Below are 24,011 nucleotides of genomic sequence, written 5' to 3'. Positions count from 1 at the left end.
ACCGCTTAAAACCGTGACGAGATACACCTTGTAAACGCTTAGAATAGCGTGTAGATATATATGTACGCAAAACTAAATTGTAAAAATCGCGTACCGTATTATTCTGGTGTAATAAAGAAATAGAATCAGCGAAAATCATTTTGATATAGCGAAACGCGTTCCATTAAATTTCTCTCACTCTTTTATGATTATTAAAATTTTATAATGATTGATAATCGTGTCATGATTGATATCTCCAAATATTTTTCTTGCCACATATTTTAATAAAACACTTTGATGAATCGTATTTACATGTTTGTAAAATCGTCGTCGAGTAAGCACACGTACTCGGCAATGCCATTAACAGACCGGGGGAACAGTCTCAACAGCAGCCTTCTTAGCCAATCGAACTGCAATTCTGCTGGACCAGTTTAGTGCACCCTCACACATAACGAGCAAGCGAGGACAGCCACTTTCTACGCTGCAGTAGCAGTGCGTGGTAAACAACCGCCTTTCCTGGCCTGTGACCTCTTTAAGGTCAAAAAATTATTTTTCACCTTTCAGATAAATTATGCATGAATCGTGACGTGCACCGTTAAATACGAGACGTGTATACTCGTTACATAGGCGAGGTTAACGTGCGCTTAGAATCAGTGGTCCCCTCGCCCGTGTCCTTGTCCAATTTCTCTCACGTCGTATCCTTTTATCCTCTCTCGCGCGCGCGTTACTCTTTCTTCTTCTTTCTTCCTGTAAAACGCTGCTGCCGCGTGAGACGTTGCCTATACAAACGTCTTTTCCTCGTCACCTCGTCGTGCTCCCTCGCGATCCTTTCATATCTCTGAATAGCACCGCCGCGAGACTAATTTAAGGGGCAGTCAAATGTTAAGAATCCCCTGTATACCGACATTAGAATTTGACTGATAACTCGTCCCATTCATTGCATGTGTACATCATGCAAAACCGTTAAAATAGCTTCTTACTAAACTTATTGTTAGAATCTATAGGATTGTTATAAGCTTATATTATTAATCACAAAATATTATAGAAAGAGATCTTTAGAAAGTGTAAGGAAAAATTTATCAATTAACATTTAAATAAAACGGAAAAACAGAATCTTTTGAAAGGATTCGCGGAAAAATCCTTTACAAAATCATCATTTCGGTGAGGCGCAAATTTGATTTCTGTACCTATGAATATGGATGTAAAACAATATTTTGCCTCTAAAATTATAGCGATACCATATGTATATGTTACACCACGCTTCGTAGTAACGTACCGTTGGATGTTTACACGTAGGCACGAAAATTGTGGAGAAAATTATGGTGCTGGGCGGAATCATCGTTGTCGAGGCCGGGTCATGTCACGGAAGAGTCGAGATTTCTACGCCTCCATAACGATCGAAATTCATTTCCATAATTATCTCACGACCGTGTGGATCATCGCGGTAGAAAACGATAGGCCTGATTCTACTCCGAGACATTCCGTTTCGTGTGAACTGTAAACGGTAATCACGTGCTTCTCTGGATCTTTACATCTATCGCCTACAATCGGATCAGCTTTGTCATCGATCGAAATACAAAATAGCAGTTCTCTCTGCTATTATCGTAAAAAATAAAATTTTTAAACATTTTTTTAATATATTTTAATTTCTTATCTTTATTAATCACTCTCTTATCTTTATTAATCAATTATTTTGTCAGGTAACATATACTCTGTCAAAGTCAGTTAAAGTCGTTTGTCCTTCAAAGATACTTTAATATTCTTTACTTGTTGCGAAATAATCTGAACATGAGCTGTTGTAAAATTGTTAAATAATAGCTAACCACACACAAGATCTTCATCATAAGGAGTTATGAAATTGTAGGGGTACAGGGATAGAGATCACACTTTATACACATCATATTTTTGTCGTGCGCGTTCAATCCTTATTGTAGCGATTTTACGAACATTAACTTAGGTCTCTATGTTCCTCCGCATTCTATTATATCCTTGAATATCGTACTTAACGTCGGAACAGCTTGTAATGCTGTATAATTCCGTAATGCTCGCAATATAATGCGCGCGCTCGTGAGTTTATCATTATCAAATTTATAAATCTTGCGTTTCGTAATCAACAATTTCATGTTACGTACAATATATAAATAAATAACGCAAATTTTACTATAAATTATTCAAAGCACTCGTAAAACTTATTACAATAAACAACGTTTAAAATTGTGTTTCTTGAAATATTTTTATCTCTCTATATAAATAAAATTCTACAATATTTTATTCTAAAAAAAATTTCATGTTTAGTGTTTTTTTTAAATTATATATCGAGACATATATATAATTAAAAGAATATATATACAAGAAAGATAGAATTTTTGGAAAAATTCTTCGTTAAAAAAAAAAAGAGTATAAAATGCTCAAATAAATAAGTATACAATCAATTTTCTATCATTTCGTAGATGAGATAGTTTTATACGAAAAAATAACGCGATACTACTAATATCGACTCATGTAAAGCATGCAAATTCTTCATTATCGTCAGGGGCCCAAATTGCGTGGGTGTACCTTTATACACACCTTTATACGTTATCTTGACTGTGTACAGCGATATGTATACCTTTGCGCACAGCAGGCTCGTATGTATATACATACGTGTGCGCGCGCTGTATATACATGTAATATTAATATACCTTTGCGTATATTTTCTATGCGCAGGCGGCGGAGTGGCGAGCGGAGTCGAGCGGCTCCGAACAGCGGCGGAAATGGCCGAGCGTCGCGAAGCCGGTTGTGTCGCGTTCCCTCGAGTCAGTATCGCGTCAGTCCTCGAAGTGAAGTCGGTCAGTGATCAGTGTTAGAGAGCAGGGCCACTCAACCCGCGTTCATCACTCTCCTTTTCTCTTCCTGTTTTATACGTGCCTCTCCTCCATCCTGTTCCTCTTTCTATTTCTCTATTCTTTTCACTTCGCTTCCTCTCGTCGCGATATCGTCGTATTCGTTTCGTCGCGCGATCCGTCCGAGATCGGGTGTATCCCGGTTCTCTCCCGGTCTCTCTTCTCCGGTACTCGCGAGATGCTCGTACACGACAATATACAGAGAGAGAGAGATAGATAGAGAGTGCCAGTGTGGAGTTGTTACCAGTGGGGAAAGAGCAAAAATTAACCTTTACAAGCGGCCGTACCTCAGGACGATCGTCCACCACCGTCGACAACCACCGACGCCGACATCGGATAGTTCAGCATCACCAAGTAAGTACGTAGCTTTTTACGTATAATTTATATTAATACTGTAATAATTGTGCGCATAATGCGCGTAATATGTAGTATATTACCGTGTTTTTTTTTTGGCGCGATCATTGCACCAAGTTTTGATACACATACATGTATCGTGATGCAATGGTGGTAAACCTGCGCTTGCAGAGTCACGTAAGCCGTTGTTTTTTTTTTTAATTCTTATAGATTTATTTTGACGCTCGCGTAAGAACGGTGCGATGAAATAACAACAAAATAATGAACAATAATTTATAATGAAGAATTTTATATTACAACTGAATATATAATTTTTGTTTTTGTGAATTAACTCATTTTGCATACGATCGTTTCAATATCTTTATATTCAATATTTCGAATTGACTTTCCATAATCGTATATGAAAGAGCACATGAAAAATTAAGGCAAAATTTGCTAAGAACTAATTAAATTTGGAAAATGTAATTATCATGATAGAATTATACAATTATATATGCTCCTTTGTTAAAAATAGATTGCTTTAATATACAATGACTACAATATATAGAATGTGTTCCAATAAAACATATTATAGTATTTTTTTAAAATAATTTTTTTATTTTAAAATTTTATAAAATTAATTTTTATTTACATATATTCCTTAGTGTCAGCTAAACATTTATCGTTCATAAAATAAGAAGTTAAGAGTCTCCTTTATTTACTTAGTAAATATTTTTCTATATTTTGTTCTACATAAAAATAATAATATATTAATATATTAATTGTCTATATCTATAAAATATTTTTTTTATTAAAATATTTTCATATGGAGCAATGTATAATTAATACATTATTATATTTTCTATATGAAATAAAAATTATATATATATATAGATTTTTTATATTATAAACATATATTTTATATATATATATATATATATTTATAAAATGTTCTATACTATATGTTATATATTATAATATTATATCCAGTATAATTTTCTATTAATTTTATTTATTGGATTTGTGTATGCTGTTCTATATTTTTAATGGACATTTATTAAGCTTTAGAATAAACTAGGAAATAAAGAGTACAGAAGATATTTTTTTACTTTCTCGACGTATGGGCAATGTACTTTTAAATACGCGAACTTGAAGCGCGATTACAGCGTGTAAATCAGCCACATCGAGGCTAAAATCGAATGTGTGTCACGTTCACGGCGATAGTAGTAATTAGTAATCGGAGCACGAGAACCAATTAAACTTGAAAAAGTCAATGTTATCGAAGGTTTCGTACGAGTTTACGCAATCGCGCGCAATATAAAGCCCGTTATAACATTGTTTCGCGATTATCCGGTTATAGAGAAAGTATATGGCAGTCGACCAGACATTGTCTTCTCTGCTCACTGTGTATGCCGTATGGAGGTCGGATCCAAGGTAAATACGTTGTGTGGCGAATCCCTATCTCACGTAATTTGTATTTTACTGAAAAATAATATTCGCAATTTTGAAAAAGAGAGAGGGAGAGAGTAATTTACGGCATAAATGAAATATTGCTTTCATATCATTTAAGAACATAATTTTGCATAATTTTTTTATTGGTAATTTTACTTGTTACTATTTAAAAGTTGGATTTTTATTTTCGAAATAAAATTAATAATTAAAGAATTAAATGTACCGTAATTATGGTTTTTATTTCATATTAAAATGAATTCTTTTATTTCAGAATCTTAATGTTTTATATATATTTGCAGTCTCATAAATAAATTATACGCATGAGGGAAGTATCAATCAACGGTACAGGTTTACGTTACCGCTAATTACGAGATAAATAAAAACACGATTTTTTTTCTCTTTACCGGATGAGGAACTCGGAACAGAGCGGCCATTAGCGTACAGCGAAAAAAAATCTCCGACGGTTTTATCTCTCGTTAATTATCCGTCGCCGGTCAAAGCACAAACGCGCGCGTCCCGACACGATATAAATATAAAACAATTATACGCTATCGACGTCGCCATCGCGACGGTAACGTTCATTAATTCGTAGTTATTCTCACGCGAATAAACTCAATTTATCGAGACGACGCGTCGCCCCGAGATTCGCTGGGACTCTTTCCCTTCCTTTTTTTTTCTTTTTCCTTCTCTCCCTTTATCCTTCTCGGCGGGTGACCACGCTTCTCCACGTGCAATATCACCGCGCGCCATAAAGTGTCGGAGTCTGTAAGGCGGCCGTGATTGCTTGACACGTCGCAATTGAATGTCATAACGCGATAGGCGCGCAGCACAATGCGATGCGCGGCCGTACGACGCGCGCGCGCGCGCGCGGCATTAAGCATTATATGCGTAATTTACGAAGGTTATTTACTATACAATTAGATAGCCCGTGCCAAGTATTACGATGTGCACGTACGGCGTTACGAACGCGTGTGCGCGCTTGCGCGCGCGAGATGCACCGCGCGGACGTGCATGGTAATGGTCCGAGGGTCTCATCAGTGGCATACAGAGCGAGAGAGAGAGAGAGAGAGAGAGAGAGAGAGAGACATGATGCGAGAGCGAGATGAAGAAAGAGAGGATCCTCACTTTTTCCTCCGGCGTATCTAGGATAATATACGATATATACGGTGTAACGAGGTATGTAATGGGTAATAGTGCGTAATGATATAATGCGCACATTCCTCGACGTACGTCTGCTATAACAAACATTGTTAGGGAGAGTACGCGGATTCCCCAGCACCCCGACAGTCGCGCGTGGTCCTCGCCTCGCGAACGAGAGCATGATAACAAGGCCGTGTGTCAGAAATAAAATTACGCGAGCACGTCGATTATGACTGTTGACCAACGGTGAGGCGTTTGCTTTTCTCCCACGACCATGTGAACGTGACGACTTCGATCCTCGCGCCATCCTCGAATGTTCCGTTATCGTACGGTATTTTTCTACGTGTTATTTCTGTTGTCAAATTAATGTATCCGGCGAGAGTGATCTCGGATACCTATTTGAATTGAGGTCAGTTTGTCGAAGATGAAATAAATATGGAAATACATTACGCCTTGGTTATTTTATTCCTTGGCAATCGATAAGATCTCATTTTTGAGAAGCAAAGTTATAAATTTCACCTAAGCTTGACAAAATTATATTTAACAGCAATATTTTATTTTATGCTGTCATGATGTGAGCATTTATTCGTAAGCAGAAAAAAACAACTTAAATGACGGTCGAATCATATAATTTATATGTAGGGGTATGTAAAATAAGTTTGTTTTATTCGTATTATAATTTTCAAAGAATTTTATTTAGTCGCAATGTTCTTCTTCTCAGGTCGTGATATTTTTATTTTCAATCTGTTATCGCCGATCAAATTAATTCTCAGTGTTTTCATTATGGTATTGAGAGTACAACTTGATATGATTGATTGATACGATTATGATTTTAATTATAAATAACAGTATTTAAAAATAAAAATAATTATATATTATATATATATATATATATATATTTTTTTTTTATTTATTTACTAAAATATAATATAACTTATATTTTCCATTTCATGAAAAAGATAATTTTAAAGAGAAATTACGAGAATTAAGCTTTTCCGAAGAGACTAACTTGTGGCTTACAAATTATTAATTGATATTATCACTTAGATAATGATAATAACAAATCTGAGACATCTTTGATGTTTGCTTGATACTTGCATTGTATGCGTGCACAGTATAGGTTTGTTTTGTATTTGTCGTTGATTTTAGTGCATGCGGCTGGTCGATAAAAATACTGATAACGAGAGAGTATGCGTTAAAACCGAATTACACGGACATTTTTTTACGCTCTCCCGCGCAGAGAGTCGCGGGTACTTTGAACATTGTCGGTATATTATTATATGTATATGTGATAAGATAGAACCGTGTAAGGAAGCTACCATAATTAGACTTTGCTCTCACCTTTGGCCAAATAACGTAGATATATAACGTATAATTGTCGAATCGCCATAACTGCGATTTGTAAGAAAATTCACGAGAATATATTATCATATGTTACGGTTATCTAAATGCTACTGCAATTCTTATGAGACTTTTTTCTCACAATATATATTTCATATATACATATATATGTATATTAACAGATAACTTACGATTACATCGTAAAATTTCATGTTTAAATTAAGAAAAATTTAAAAAAGAAAATTGTCTTGTTTTTAATCGACTAATGAACGTGATTACTAATAAAGAAAAATAATCATATCTAAATATTAAATGCGAATTAAATGTAAGAACTTGTCATTAAGTTTTTTAGGCCATTTATATAAATACACTTGCTAATGTTTTTATTATGGTAAAACACGTTTTATATTTTACATATATATTTATATTTATCGAAGCAGCAAATATATATCTTTATCGTAAAATAGATAAAAATTAGTGTTGTTTCGCATTTGACTGCTGTTTTGCATTTCAATCTATGACCTGATTATTAGAGATTATCAGTGAAATTATCTTTCGTTTTGCCAATAACCCTAAACGAATGTTTATTTGTTCTTGAGAATTATTAAATCCAGAGTTTCAGAAAAAAAAAATTACAAATAGCCGAAGGAATAAAACGAAGGCGAACGATGCTCTTGACCGGTTTTCATTTCAACTTCAGCTGCAACGTCAGCCCGCGGCGGCAAGAATGCGCTCGAATAAAACGTAATTCGCGGAAGTGCACTATTGTCTGCGCGCAGCTTATCCGAACACGTTCTAATTTCATCATATCGAACCATTATCGATGAACGTGATGAAAGATATGGTAGATTATGATATTTTTTTCATTATATCTCTATACGATAGAAATTCTTTCAAAAATATAATATAAAATAATAAACAATTACATATATAATATAATTGTTTATTAATAATATACATAGTTTTAGATAAATGGAAGGAAAACATTTTTTTAACTATATATGATATGGGGAAAACATTTCGATACAATTCATGTTTATTTAGGTGAATACAGTAAGAATTCACGAAGTTATCTCTCTGGAAAATAGCAATAGAACGTTTGTTTATTTCTGTGATTCTTATCTTCCTGACACTGGATCGGTGATGTGGCGGTGGATCCCTCGAGACGTTTTCCCGAGAAATCCGATTGAACTAGTTTGCATAGACTAGATAAGCCGCAAGGATATATGTATATAGACTGCCGATGGCGGAAGTCACTTGGTTTACCGTCGAGAATACAGCGGTTTCTCGTTTATCAATTGACATTGATTTCATGAAGCGGAGCAGCTTCTTACTGCTCGCTGTTGTACATGTCGATCGCTTTCCTGCAAAATCTATGTTGTTTCTACGTCGATTGATCGATACATCGCGCAATCGGTCATACCCACAATACAATCCGCCCAGCACGTATACACCTAATCACACGTATTGCGTATCATTAGCCTTGGAATTAGGAAGAGTACGAAACATACGATTTTCTCGTGATGGAGAGATCTGATAAATTATCGTGTATACTTCTCGAAACATATTTATTAATATCATCAGTATCGCATATCGCGCAATTCTGGAAACTCATTCTAGAAATCCATTGATATTCATCGCACAACTATATTTGGATGTGCATTTAATCAATTTGATATGAATGAAAATACTTATACAAGCTTATTTCTCTGAGGATTGCTCAAATATCCTATATAATGTTATACCATAAGAATCTACAAGGAATTGATTCTCGACATGGCTCTCGATATAAATATTTCATATAGCGACTGGCTTAAAATATCATGTCATATCAAGACTTACAAGATTTATTTAAATCGGGGCGTATTTTGTGCTAATTTTTTTAAATAATGCTCATCGATATCTCTATTCGATTGATATTTGGATTCGCACATATCTCTCAACAGATACTTATAGAAGTCCGTTTAATGATTCCTATTTAATGGAAAAATATTGTTAAAATATTAAAGAGAATCTCTTTTTCTCTTAGACTTGAACTATCAAAGCTATAACAGGAAAGCAGCGGGAGATCTGCTTGTTTGCTTGCCTGCCTGTCGCTTCTACATCTACTTTCGATCGTAGAACCGGAAGATCGAGTCGCCTCTTCGGTCCGGTGCTCTCGAGGAAGGGAATAGGGAGAGGAGTTTCCATGGCCTTCGTAAAGGCCAATTACAATAATTACGATAACTGTGGCGCCTAGTCGCGCGTAGTCCGGCGTTACTTTTATCCGCATTTAACTAGCCCTCGGGACTCCTCCCTTATTATTAATCACGTTTCTAATTAATATTCCGGGATGTACTCGAGATAGCGATTAGCCACGGCTGTAGTTGATCCCAGTTAGTATTTTCTCTAATAAATGACATCGCGTATCTTCTTCAGATTTTTAGCTTCCATAGTTTCCATTAATCAACGGTGTCAATCCATGGATTCGCTCCTTTTTAATAAAGGCCTTCTCTTTAATAAACGTATTTTCCGATCCATCCATTAAATGTGTTCTCTTACGCTCGCTAATAATGTTTGTCTAACATTTACCGATAATCTGCGATCGCTTAAATCTTTGGTTTTTATGGGGACTCAAAATCAATTCGTGAATTTATAACTATGTATTTTATAAAAATTTAGTTATTGAAAAATAATTTTTTCCAAAATTAGAGAAAAATTTAAAGAAAGAATTTATAAACATTACACGATATAATGACGATGTTTTCAACAAAAATTATTTTAATTTCTATTTTTTTTATTTTACGGAAATAGATATTTCTGTAGACGATGCAGTATTTTTGTTACAAATCAATGTCATACGTTATCGCACCTTGCATGAAAGCGCGATGCAGACGTTTCTGGTGCAAGCAGAGAAATCGTTACGCAGGATGTGAGATTTAATAACCAGGTCGGAAGCCGCTTAAGACTTTAACCGTGCGAAACTCGGTCGTCGTTAACGCGGATTAGATATTACTCCGAAGAGTACACCTGTCATGCTGCGTGCGTGCGCGCGAGAGAAAGAGAAAGAGCACATCCGCGTGACCATAAGTGTCAGCTGCAGGTGCGATGGCCTGTCTTCGCGTAATAAATCCAAGAGACTATCTGCGATAGTTACTACGCGACTATGACGGTTCTATTTTGATTTACAATAAAATTAAAATTTTATCAGGATAAAAATCCTTACGAAATTTAAGTAAATATATGTCGCAAGTAGTCTCGTCATATATGTATTTAATCTTTTTTATAATCTGTATAATCATATGTATATATTATATCTATTAATATAGAGTCGTGAGAAAAATAACATAAAATATTTGACATTTGTTTGTTCGATAAATGCAATTTAATTTTCAGGAAAAAAATATAACATTAAATCTAGTTATATAATATTAAATCAAGCTAAATTTTTAAGTTAACTTACGCACAAATGTTACTCTGAACTTTTATTCAAAAATATTTAATCGGAAAACACTGGTTCGTGCAGAAATTCTTTAGCCAATATGTTGTGCTTACATATTATTCTTATTATTAGTGTTCAAGAAATTGGTTTTTAATTGTAATGAAATAAAGCACAATATATCGGTTATTAATATATGTTATAAAAATATTTTATATCTCTTTGAGACGTGCTTTAGTTGAGTGCGGAATATAATGTTATTGAGTGCTCGCTTTTCCATTTCGAAGTCGCTCGACACGCACGAGCTCCTCCAGTTTGTTCCGTTTCCTCGATGCACAGGTAATCCGTACGTTTTGTATTACTCGCCTCTTTTCTTACCTCTTCGAGAGTTGGAGCGCGGAACGAAGAAGCAGAGCGCCGAGTTTCTGCTCGCCTCTATCTCTCTCTTTTTCCCTGTCTTCTCGCCTCTCTCATTATGTATCTTATTCCTTCTCGTTCCGTTTACCTTCTTCGCGATCTCCGTCTCTTTCTCACTCTCGCTCGATCTCACCCAGATCCCGCGGATCACCCAGACGCGGTGTTTGAAACCATCCGGCATAACAACGGACAAACGTAACCCGGTTCTGGGGATAAGACTCCTCTACCTTCCTATTATGGTCGTTATATGCCCCGGGAAACAGTCCCTCTTCGAAGCATTTTTTCGCCGCTTCGTTCGTACTGAGAAACGCCGTGTGTATTTTAAATGCGTACGGTTGCCCCCTTTTCTCTGCATGCGCGCCACATATGCGTCTTTATGCGTATTTGACCTTCTTATTTCTCCTTCTTTAAACCATCCCTTTCGGCATGTCTACGCATAAGCGTTCCTGAGAAAAGAAAATTTGTCTTGACATGGTTCTCGTCGACGACTAGATCGTTGGGAAAAATTTCGAACTAGCAGATGATTACTCTTCAATGCTAATCTTTTCGGCTGTTATGCCGGTTTCTTCAATTTCTGATTGTTTGGCAGAATGCAGAAAATATTTTTCGAAAAACTAAGTTAATTAAATTTACAAGAGTCGCATACGTTTACCTTCACGGATGTTGCACGCGGAGTCGCAGAGTTCGCTTGTTGAGGATTCCGTGAAAAGACAATGCATACATTCTTTCTCGGTTCGAAGGAACACGGGACTATGCACGCGCGTTTTCGCTCGCATTGCCCTCATTTCATTTTCACGTTGTTGGTCGGGCAATTCAATCCGTTTGACACAGTGCAGCCTTCGTGGGACGACCTTCGCGAATAATACCCACGTTCCATGACGAGCGCATAAGAGCGTAGAGCGTAGAGCGAGTTGCGCGGCATATGTTCGTACTTTTAGCTACCCGTATGCGCATAATTACTAAGTGCAACCGGCTATTATTATTATTCCATGGCGAAATTAATTTGTACGTACACACTATAGTCGCCATATAATACAGTGTACATTTATTTACGTTAACGGACCATTACAACCCCTCGAAGAATATTCCTTTGTTCTTATATTATATTCTCCACACACTCTCTACCGTCAAAATATATTTTTTTTTAATGAATATCATATCAATCTGCATCTATTTTTAGAAAATTATTCTCTATCTTCGAAATAGAGAGTTTGTTTCGACAAATATATACATATATATATGGATTATCGAGAATATTTTTTTCCAAGTAATATGCAAATTTCTAACATAGTTTATTTCTACAACAGTATATTTCTAATGCAATCAGAATTTCTATTTTTTTATGCTATTATTCCGCGTTCGATATTTTGGCGTTCACGCCTCTAGTCTATGATATCAAAAAAGAATATTTAGAATACGACACATGGTCTACTAATTTAGCCGCTGGTGGTTCAGAGAAACAACCAGCTTAATCTAGTCGGCTCTTATATACTGTGATACAATATATATATATATATTCGATCCGGTTTGCCCTCGAAGATGTAACCTTCCATTTCTTAGAAACTAAAGGAACCAATTTGCCGCGAAGGGTGCGGATTAGCAGCGATCTTCTCCTTCTATATTATGCTACAAATTAGTTTCAATCGAAGCGAATAGATCCGCCGCGCCTACGATTTGTTGATTATGAGTGAATGCCTAGGGGAGGAAGAACGGGATGAAGAGGGTACGTGTAGATCTTTTCTGTTGGCGCGCAGAAAAGGAAATGTAAGATAGACGAAGGTCCTATTTTAGCCGCAGGGAAGGTTAGTGGGATCCCGATCGGAAATAATCTAATGGATCTTCTTGATCTGCGCGACACGGGGGTGATGGAACCTTTAGATCCCGCGCGCGATCTTCTTGGAAAAGCGACGAACAAAGGACTCCTGCGAATCGCATTTGTCACGCTTGACGTTCTACGACGAAGATAAACTGCTCGAAAAGTCTCGTATGTCAGAGATAAATGTATCGATTGGTACCGATAGAATGTGATTCAAGCATAAAATGTATATATATATATATATATATATATATATATATATATATATATATATAATATAATAAATTAGAAAATAGAATATACACGATATATCATGTAATACAAATACGATATTATTTTTTAGAAGAAATATTATTGCCTTTTTTTGTTTAAGAAAAAGATACTGTTATATACTTCATATAACATATTTATGACCAGCAAGTTAACACACGGAGACAAGATTCGAATTGCAACGTTCTCTTTAAATAACGCGAATACCCGTTATAGAAAACGCATCTTACGCAATCTGTTAAAGTCTCTCACATTGTGACACACTTTCACGCAGTCTGGCCGGAAGCTCACCGATCAACTAGTATCAATATGCTCGCTAGGTACCTTAAAATATTCAAGGTCAATCTATGATCGGTTTCATCCGTGAAGTAATTATCGAAGAATCAGTTTCTCACCGCAATCATTTTTTTTTCGAAGCTCGCGTAACATCGTATTATAAAATCGTATTGTAAAATCCTTATACCCTATGCAAGATCATAAATCATTGTCGTATAGAAAAGCGAATTAATAATCGTCATTTTTTTGCAACGTCTGCAATTATAACCGCCTTACGAAACGCCTTCTTTCGCTTCGACGGTTCGGATTATTTTACAGTCACCAATTCGAATTATTGTATCGTATTATGATTTGTGCAACGCTTTTCAGCAAACTTTATATACGAAAGACTGTCATCCTTTCGGATCAGCCTTTACTGGTTGCCGCAGATGATTTGTTCGAGATGAATGGATCAGATAACGTCCGGAGTTGGCATAACTATGTTATTCGACTACGCACATATAGTTGGTGTAGAAAACGATTCACGTATACCACGTACAATTAGTATATCGTCGTGATTCTTATTACATTTTTTTACAAACTCGAACAATGTCCTTAAATTCAGTGCGTACGCGCGTCTCTTGCGTAATTAATAGCTCTTTATCGAATGAGTTTCAACACGTCAGACATGCAACCAAACTATCCATCAACGTTTTCGACATAGCAGTTACATGATCCACGAAAACATCTTCTCGTTTTTAAATATATTTTTCCTTGACGTTATGATGATATACATACATATACACATGCTACACGTATGTTATATGATGTGGTAAATTCGATAGATAAATCTTTATTCTTATGCAGACTGATATGCAGATTTGAATGAAATGGATATCTGTATCTTTTTGACAAGCAGAAAATAAGTTTAAAAGTATGTGTTTGTCTGTTCAAACGCTTTAAGATTACATAATATTGAAAGATTCAAGCAAGGTTTAGAAGTGTAATTAGATGACATAAACATCTTTTAATTAATTTTATCGTAAATTTTATATTGATACATTATCAATATAATATGTTTGATATTTGCGATGTTAAATGTGACAAAATATTAAATCGTTCTTCTTTCCGCCTTTCGGCCTTTTTTGCCAAAAAAAACTCGTCAGGAACTCGTCAGTGAATCTACCATTAAACAATAACGAGGCAATTGCGCGGCAGCATGTATTTTAATTTTTACTTAAATATCCGCTGATAACGTTACCAGCTACCAACGGTGCTTTTTACTAACGAACTTTTGATTACGCTAATTATTTGCCGCGTGTTAGGCGTCTCGAGAAGCGCGAATCGTGTCTGCGGTCGATAATCAAGATGTTTCGATCGCGCGCATCCGACTCGGGTGGAGAAACCCATGAAGGATCTTGTCTGCCGAGTATACGTTTATACACGCACGTAAATGGATTTAATAACATTGCTGCGAGCGAGATTGACAGCTGTAAACGAGCGCACATTGCAACATTGCGAAGCAGTGCGTTAAGTCGCTTCGTTGAGCATATCGTTATGAGCGAAGCTCTCTCTTCGAGCACATCGCGAACATTATTCACCCTCTTTCACGCAACCACGCCTTTTCCATTATCATAATATTCTGTGAAGTCGTGTATCTTTCGGTGTAAACAAACAGAGAGAAAAAATAAAATTTTCTATATTTCGGAAAATTTTTTAAAACAAATTAAACTAGATAAATTAGTCTTGAAACGGTCCCCTGTCAGACTATGTGATAGAAAGAGCCAAGCTTCTTTATTCTCTGCTACTCTAAAATTTTAGTTTCTTCCTTTATATAAATTTATGGTGACTTTTTATGATAACGCGGAGAGAGACTTGGTTTGTGGTCTTCGATACGGAATTCTTTTACTTGTGTCGTCCCGTCATTATCCCAATCTATTTTTCCCGACGCGTTCGTACCGAGAAGCGCAGTCACGGGTGAAGAAATCTGATTAGATTCTCGTCTCGTCTCCTGCGGGGGGGAAAACGAACGGCGAGACGGAGGACTCCTCTGCCCGAGATAAAAAAGACATTCGCACATTCGTAAAGATCCCGACGTTATCGGCGTCGTTATGCGCTCGAACGCGCGCGTTGAAATGACTTTCAATGAAATGGCAAAAATGGCTCGTTTATTTTTAACTTCCGATATGTCGGCTACAACCTGACTTTGTCTCTTTGGCGACACGCAGATTCGGTGTATATGACTCAGCGTGAATAACAACTGACGCAACAAGGTTTGTGGCAAGTAATACGCTCTACTTGTCAAAGAAATGTCAATCGCATTCTGCGAGAGCGATTGGCAAGGTAGAACATTTGCGTCTAATGTTCACCACGTGATTTCCCATTGTTCGCTTGCCGAATGATATTCTGAAACGCCATCCATGAAGAATATCTGTATTTAGCCATGACGTAACATTTAGTCGATCCTTGGATTAATCGAGGGTAATAATATAAAATAAATATAAATGTATACTTTTTCAAAATATGTATCTGTATTCTATTTTTTATTATACAGAAAGTGTAATGGAATTATCCCAAAACTATTTTGAATGTTTATAAAAATTTAAATTCTTGATCTCTATTTTCTCATTGCAATTACATTGTATTGTAATGTCTGAGAAACGAGAACGTATAATATAATTTTTCTTGCGAAGTATGTCGAAAAAAATTAATTTTCTTATACGTTACTATTTAATAGCAAAACTTTTTTATTAGTCTGTATTAATAAATGCACACATATCTTATGATTTATAGTTACTTATTAAGTTACAAAATTTTAAAAAAGTTTTGAATATATTTTATTAATTTATACAATATTATGTATCTATATATAAAACAAACGCAAGGGCGATTACAGAGAGGAAAGTAATTTATTTTGAAGTATTTTGCGCAAGAGAAAAATTGATATGATTTACTTGCTTCTACTTTACAATTTACTATGGCTGCAATGAGGGAATGCAGTTTTAAAGATAAGAAGTCCTAAAGAGAATATCTCATTCTCAATCTGCAGAATTTCGGTTTTAGAGGCGATGCACTCGCTGCAACATGCAAAAGCTTTCACGCGAAATTGTTTCGTGACTCGAGGACGAAAGTGAGCTCGTTCCTCCCGCGCAATATTAAGTTTAATATTCTCTTCTCTGCAGGAGATCATTAGTGTCGATCGTTAGATAGGTCTGTCTTACGTGCGGAACAGAAATGCGATCCGCCGCGAATGGTCCAGCGTGCGTTTCGTACGCTTCTTAAAGTACCTTGGACTGCACGAGCAACTGTGTATATCGACCTTTACTATGCACGCGCGCACGCATGGGTGCATTCACGCCGGGCGTTTCGCTGCACGCAGCGCGGTCGCGTTCTCGCAATTTACGTAGGACTGCGCTTCGAAATTGTCCGTGGAGAATGCGTCTTATATGCATAATCATCGATATTATTGTACTTAAGGTACAACGAAAGCCGAAGAGAGTTCACGATCAATTTCGCGTAATCTTGCTTTCGCGCTTTGTTCTCGTGTATGCAATTTCGTATATCTCTTTACGTAGCCGAGTCACGTTTATGAAAGTACCTGATTTTACATTTAAATATAGGTGCATAGTTTAATATATATGGAGATATAAGTTATCCATAGAAATAAAAGCTGGTATGTGCGATTATATATATACAAGATTAATTTTAAAGATAGGATCGAATTTTTATACGCATATTATAGACACAGAAATTCGTCTATATATTTGAAGTTCTCGGTTATTTAAGAATCAGGAAGGAGGTAGAAATTACTACAATACACAGACAAATATTTAGACAGAGAGAACATAGAAGAAAGAAGAAAAAAGATAAAAAGAAAGATATAATCTACTTTATTTCTCTTTTCTGATTTCTTTCTTTTTTCTCTCTCTCGCCACTTCTTTCATAGCACATGAATGAACACCAAGCGGAAGTAGGTTACTATTACGTCATGCGCGGTATGCTTACGGAGCCGCCGGATAGTTTCCGCGTCCATATTCGCCCAGATCTTGGCGATAGACTAGGCTGCGGAGAAAGTAATTAGAGAGGCGGAGAGGGAGCATAGGCATAGTTTCCGCTCTGCTAAATTCAAGGTTACTTATTGTCGGTCTGCTTGCCGTTGCAGTGCGAATCCCCCATTGCTTTTTCTCTTCTCGAGCTGGTCTCAGAAATTTTCAATGTACTATGCGGCACAGCTGCCATGATTTAATAAAGATAGTCTACATTTTAATTTTTTCTTCACAATTTATCAACATTAAATTTTTTAGTATAATCGCAAATAAAAAATCTCTTAAAGTAAAATCAATTGGAGAGTGAAATAATATAATATAAAATCAGATTTTGTTTGTATGCTTCTGAAACTTAATTCGCAAGCTTCGATGGAGATCAAATCGATATGAAATTGATGAAGGCGGAAGCGAGGTAGATATCAATCCTGATTTGTACGTGATCGATTTTATCGCTTTTTACGTGCTTTTCTACGCTGTTATTAAAAATACCGACATAAAGAAAGCTTGGAATTAGCTATTTAATGGCGAGCCTTACTCGATATCTTCGTTTCACATCTAATAATTGTACAGGCTTATTTGATATCTCGTTGGGTAATATTTACGACCACTATTCGACCGACGCGATTTATTACTTCTTTACCACGCTAGAGACATAGTTATTCATAACCGTGTGTAAAACATGCGGTGCGGTGACTGTAAACGTGCATGCGTGAATGTCATCGTACGCGTAATATCTCAATTTCGCGGAAGAGATATGCCAGACCGATCGAGCAGCTCCGTGAAATTGCACAATCGATTCGCTGTCATTAATTTTGGCGGTTAGACGCATATCGGGCGTGCAAAATGCGAGACGCATTGTCGTTCCGCGATCGGTCGGAACCTTTCGGACACACAACAGCCGGCAGGAATTTAACGACCGTGTAGGCGACAGTGAAAGTAGCGTTACTTAATACCTTATATATCGCGGCTCGTAAATAACAATAAGGCCGCGTATGCGTTCAACTGGATCGGGGCCGACTTTTGTCATCTCGCTGTGGACGACGTTTAAAGACGGTCGACGCATTGGCCAATGGGCTATGGGACACAATAAGATACGAAAAGAGCTCGAGTATAATGACGCACGTGTAGATAATACATTTTGCAATCTCTGCTGGGGAAGCAGAGGGATGCAAGTTCGAAAAGTCTGCAAACTTATACACATATGCAGAAAAAAAGTAAGTGTCAAATCAAAACTTATATACTCGTATGAACGCGTTCATTGTTTCATATATATGCAACAATTTATAATCTTCTTAGAAGAAATTAAAAATCTGAAATTTCAACAATATTATAATCTTATTTCAATACTACAATTGTCATTTCAAGAATAAAATAATTATTTTAACTCTAAAAAAAATTATAATTTTTGATTTAAACATGTGTTATTTTCTATCCAACATTTTTTCCTTCCCATTCAAGAAAATTATTCTTATATAACAAGAATAGATTTTTTTTGGTTGAACTATATAAAATGTCTTCATCCAAGCAAATTTTCAGGTCTCTTAAACTATCTGAGCCAAATTATCAAAACATAATCTTAAGCTATCTAGCCATTATAAAAAATTGCACATACATAAATAAAAACAAAAAATTAATAGTACACAAATTTTTTGCTATTTTTTTGCTATATTTTACTCACAAAAATATTTCTATTACTCCAACTGTTAAAGACTTACAAAGAGTTAGATAACTCCTTAGACGATTTTTAATTTATTTCGTATCGATATGTTTACTTTAGATGTTTGCGTAACACTCGATATAACTTCCCCAAACTTCGCGAATAATTAATAATAATAATCGCGAAAAAAGCAGTATCGTTGAATTTATCGCACTCATAAATGAATTTGAAAACAAAATTGACTTCTTTTGATATTTTTTGCAAAAATCAATTGGTTAGAAAATAAACAGAGAGGAAACTTTTCAAATGAACACCCTGTATAATCTTGATTGCATGTGATCTGAGAGATCGTTCGTACACAGCCTCTCGGAATAAATTTCCTTTATATTACTATGTATCCGGAGGTTTAATATCACTAAAACGTCACGCGTTTTTCTCCGCTTATTATGCTGTCCGGGGATCATCGTCGTTTAATATAGAACATTGGCGGGCGCGACCTTCGCCGAAGCGGTTCTCCATTAATAAAAAGATCGTACCGCGCGACATGTGCATTTCTCCGCGCTGATCTTGGGCCTGGCGCCGTGTAAATCGAGGACCCCTTAATTGTGCACTTGCCGAGCCTGAGGAGACAGGTTTCAAGGCTGCTACGACCGATCATCGTTTTACCGAAGAGGTTCGTCCTCCTCTCTCTCTCTCTCTTCGTCTCTCTCTTTCTCTCTCCTTCCTTCTTTCTTCTGTCTTTCATGCTCGTGGATTGCAGAAAAAGTCGCGGAGACGTGTGCTGTGAGAGAATATAACGTATATAGACGATATATCGCTGGCTTATCATTTTATACGTAGAATGTAGAAAAGTGAACAGGCGATTTCTCTACACTTGGCGTAAGAGATTGCTTTTTACGAGCCGGATACGTGAGCGTCTTCTTCCTTCGAAATGTTTCTTTGTGCTCTCTTGCGAAGGCGTTTCGAATGCGCCGCTTGGTACTTAAAGGATAAGTCGAGTATTCCTATTTTATCGTTCTAACGTTATTATTCTCATAAGTTTTCACTAACAAAGTTAAACATATCTCAATTAATAATCATCAATACAAAAATCTTTATTTTAAAAGTTATTCAATTTTAACCCTTATTCCATACTGATGGATCATTTTTGTCTGTGATTTTTCTAACAACGTCAATTTCTCGAAAACAAATAATCATAAAATAATATATTTAAGTAAATTATTTTTCAAATTTATTATTTTAGTCTTTATTTAGAATGTTCAAAGAAGGTATATACATTTTTTCAGATTTTTTAAAACACTTTTACATATTAATAAACTTATCGAAAATACGCTGACCCACCTGTACAGTTAGGAGGTGCCAAAAATAACAATACGGAGTAAGGATTAATATAAAAATTTTGGTAGCGTTTAATAAATTAAAAATTAAGTGATTAATACAAGGAATTAATACAAGAAAAAGTATTGATGTGAATGTGCATTGATATTTTGTATTTTATTTGAGAATATATTAAATCGTGAATTATTATATATATTTGCCTTGCAAATTATCAAGAATCGAAAATATCGCGCGAACAAATGTCAAATCTCTTATACTTGTACCGTTATCAATACTTGTCTGTAGACTGAGGTATAATTTTGACGTATAAATGACCTATACTTGTCCCACACGTATAGAGGCTTTACAATATTGTATTTTCTATGCCCGTCTATATTTGCATCTTGAAGTCACGTTGTTTCTACAGCTTGAAATTCGTAGCTGATAATGATAGCGTTTTCTTCCAACGTGATTGCGATGCATAATTCCGTAATGCTGCGCTGACACACGAGTGAACACACGGCTATTTATACCTTCAATGAGAGAACGATACCGGGATAATTGCACGAAGTTCAATGCTCATCTTGATATGTGAAGTGGCCTCTTCTATCTAATTACGGCCATTAACGCCGAAGATCTTTCTTGTTCATTCATATCATATCATATATTTTTAAGAAGAGAATTTATTTTTATTGCGTTTCTCAATGTTAATGTCAAAATTATAAGAAAAGGATATATTGCATATTTATAATGGATACAGGGGAATCGGCGATTTCGTCGAAAAGCGTCGAGATAACTACCAAAGAAATCCAACTGAATCGCTAAGCATTGCTTATAAAAACATTACGCATTAAGATATTATTTTTGTAATGTAAATTTCAAGTGATAAGAAATCATTTAAAAATTTTATTTAAATTATTACTTACAATCAGTGTTTTAATAATATTGCTTAAATTTATTATTTAATAGGAATATAAGTCCACGTGTGCAATATAGGTAATTGAATATTTTCTCAATTAGATGGTTCATTAATAACTCTTCACGCATCGTTTATTCAACATAATACCGCGTTAATTTATAACGTAATTAAAGCGCCCTTTCCTCTGGGATGTCTCGTCACGAAAACTGAATGCGAATAGACGTGAACCGGAAATTCCACAAATATATCCATGTATCGCACGTGTAAAATGTCAAGGTCGTAACAACGCTTTCGCGATTTGCGGAGCATATGTGTATCGTTTATATTATTATATGAGACATACCTGGTATGGAGGATCAAGGAGAATCACAAGTTGTGCGAGTCTTTTAGTACAAATAAAAATATATAGATAGGAATGAAATCGAGTAATATTTTTAATTAAGCGAATCGTAATAAATATGAGATATATTAATGGTGATATGTTTATATGTCTTTTCAATTTGTGAAAGATAAGGTCATTTTTCAAAAAATTTCTATGCTATAAAAAAATTGATTATTGCGAGAGAGAGAGAGAGAGAGAGAGAGAGAGAGAGAGAGAGAGAGAAGAGAGAGAAGAAAAAACAACTCTTTTCTTTAAGACCAATGAACGATATGTATCTGTCTAATCTGTCCAGTTTGACGTCTCCCTGTGTAGGTGTTGCCGTGCGCCTTCGACACCTTCGGCGATATGTATAACGGCGTGTAAGCTGCCGCTTTACAAGGTTAGGTAGGAATTCGATCTCCGTTGCTGTGTGTTAGAGGTACACGACGTGCGAGATGACGTTACAGAGAACGTTGCGCCTGGAATTAATCATCAGCACCTTCTCTTTCGCGGTTGCGCTTGTTGTCATGTGAATGGCAACGTGTGGATGTGTTTGCATATACCTTCGTGCGTTTTACACGGGCCGAGCTCGGTCGAGAGATGAATAATTTTCGTATTTAATTAATTATGATTTAATGGACGATAGGGAACGTAACGGCACAACCGCGTAAGACTTACTGTATAGGCTATTAAACATTCACTTACTTTCTTTCTTTTTCTCTCTTTCCTTCTCGGAATTTTTCAACAATACCTCGAGATTGTAATGTACAAGAGAAATTAATTTTTCGAGCGAATAAAGCGGTGATTTTTTGGGGATGTGGTTCCGCACGTCTAATTGATCTTAATTGACGACTAACAATCGAACACACAGGCGCCTCTCGCAGTGTTTTACTTTGTTAGCATGTATTTGCTTCCAGTTTAATTAATCGCACATTAATTATTGATTACAATGCAACGCGCGGGTGTTCACAGTTCTCATTACAGATTTTCATATTTTTTCTTACAAAGAATCTCATATTTGCATAAATCAGAATTAAATCGGGAAATTACAGAAATCCCAGTAGACTTCTAAAGGGATCGAAGATCTTACAAATATTGTTGTGTTGTTAAGAATAATCTTTAGAATTTTCTGTTTAAATGCGTAAGAGCCTTATGACAACTTATAATTTTTTTTTGAAAAGCTTTCTCTTTTACTGGTTGCAATAGGAAAAAAAACCTGCTCATCTAAAGCTAGATATAGAATTCCGACAACATTCTATGCTGTTTCACCTTATAGGTCGCTCAACGTCATACGTAAAGGCGTTTTCGTACTTTACGAGGATGCATTTTTAACAGAGGAAAGTGTCGAGGACCTCTGACGCGAGATCTTTTCATGCGCGACTCTGCCGTAAGGAGCGAGAGAGTTCAAACTTATCTCGAAGGAGGAGAGGGCCTGGCTCTCCATGAACAACACAGTCTCATGCGCACACGCGCGCGGATAACACGCTGTACAACTCCCTCTCTTTCTCTCTCTCTCTCTCTCTCTCTCTCTCTCTCTCTCTCTCTCTCTCTCTCTCCCACTCTTGATCGTTGTCTTAACGTCCCTTTCCGTTTCTCCTACCTTCTCGTCTCTCACCCCGTGTTCTCGTTCCGTCTTTCTCCGGTGTTTGAAGCCGAGAGCTGGCCGGTCCTGCTATAACCTGGAGTTGGCTGACGGTCGCCCCATGTATGGCAGCTTGTTTTATGCTGCCTGCATCACATTGTGATGCACAACGCGCGAGCGAGCGCAAGCTCGACCCGTTGCACTCTTCGGTCGAAACGCGCACGCGATATCCAGCGCATTGGACCCTCTGCTTTTAAAGCGCGAACCCCGAACGTGCGTAACACGGTGGCGAGACCAATCGCCTTGCGATATCCGTCGATTGTCAAATATTCGATGATTGACTAACGGCGGCCGTTGGATTGAAAACAGATTGCTAGAGACTCGTGGAAAGCGGTATAATTTCAATGACTTGGGCTATTGATATCGTAATCACACAATTATCTCTACGTTCGTGATAATGCACAATGCACGGTCACACAATGCTCTTCCGAAATACTTTCGAAACATTTACGTAATGTATAAGTAGGAAATGAAATTTATTATACTTAGAGTTCACTGTATGTCCAATTCCATGTCAGTTGTTCTAATAATCTCTTTTTTTTTGTTTTGACAGAAAATCTTCTAAAATTTCTGTTTAATATTCTGAATACAAAATTCTTTTAAATTTTATTAAATAATACAAAACGCATTATATTCATATAAAATGTAAATTTTGTATATAAGTATATATATATTATTTTAGTATATTATAATTGATTGTAAATTTCTTATAATTAATATTTACTATAAATATTACATATATAATTTACGACAACTTATAAACGAT

At 36.0% G+C, this 24,011-nt stretch overlaps 1 protein-coding gene across 2 annotated transcripts in view; it reads left to right on the top strand.

Moving 5' to 3' along the window:
- The first annotated feature begins 2,719 nt into the window (after nucleotides 1-2,719).
- The window catches only part of Sano (CABIT domain-containing protein serrano), a 128,801-nt gene continuing 107,509 nt past the window's right edge, over nucleotides 2,720-24,011 (top strand). The window contains exon 1 of one of the 2 annotated variants that reach the window (XM_072898778.1): nucleotides 2,720-3,215. The gene's annotated coding sequence lies outside the window, so the exon portion shown is untranslated. Of the gene's footprint in view, nucleotides 3,220-24,011 lie in introns of both variants that reach the window. The other variant, XM_072898779.1, reaches the window with a different exon arrangement.

This window comes from Anoplolepis gracilipes, chromosome 9 (assembly GCF_047496725.1).
Source record: "Anoplolepis gracilipes chromosome 9, ASM4749672v1, whole genome shotgun sequence".
Classification (NCBI taxonomy): Eukaryota; Metazoa; Arthropoda; class Insecta; order Hymenoptera; family Formicidae; genus Anoplolepis; species Anoplolepis gracilipes.
This window is presented reverse-complemented; position numbering and strand designations above follow the sequence as displayed.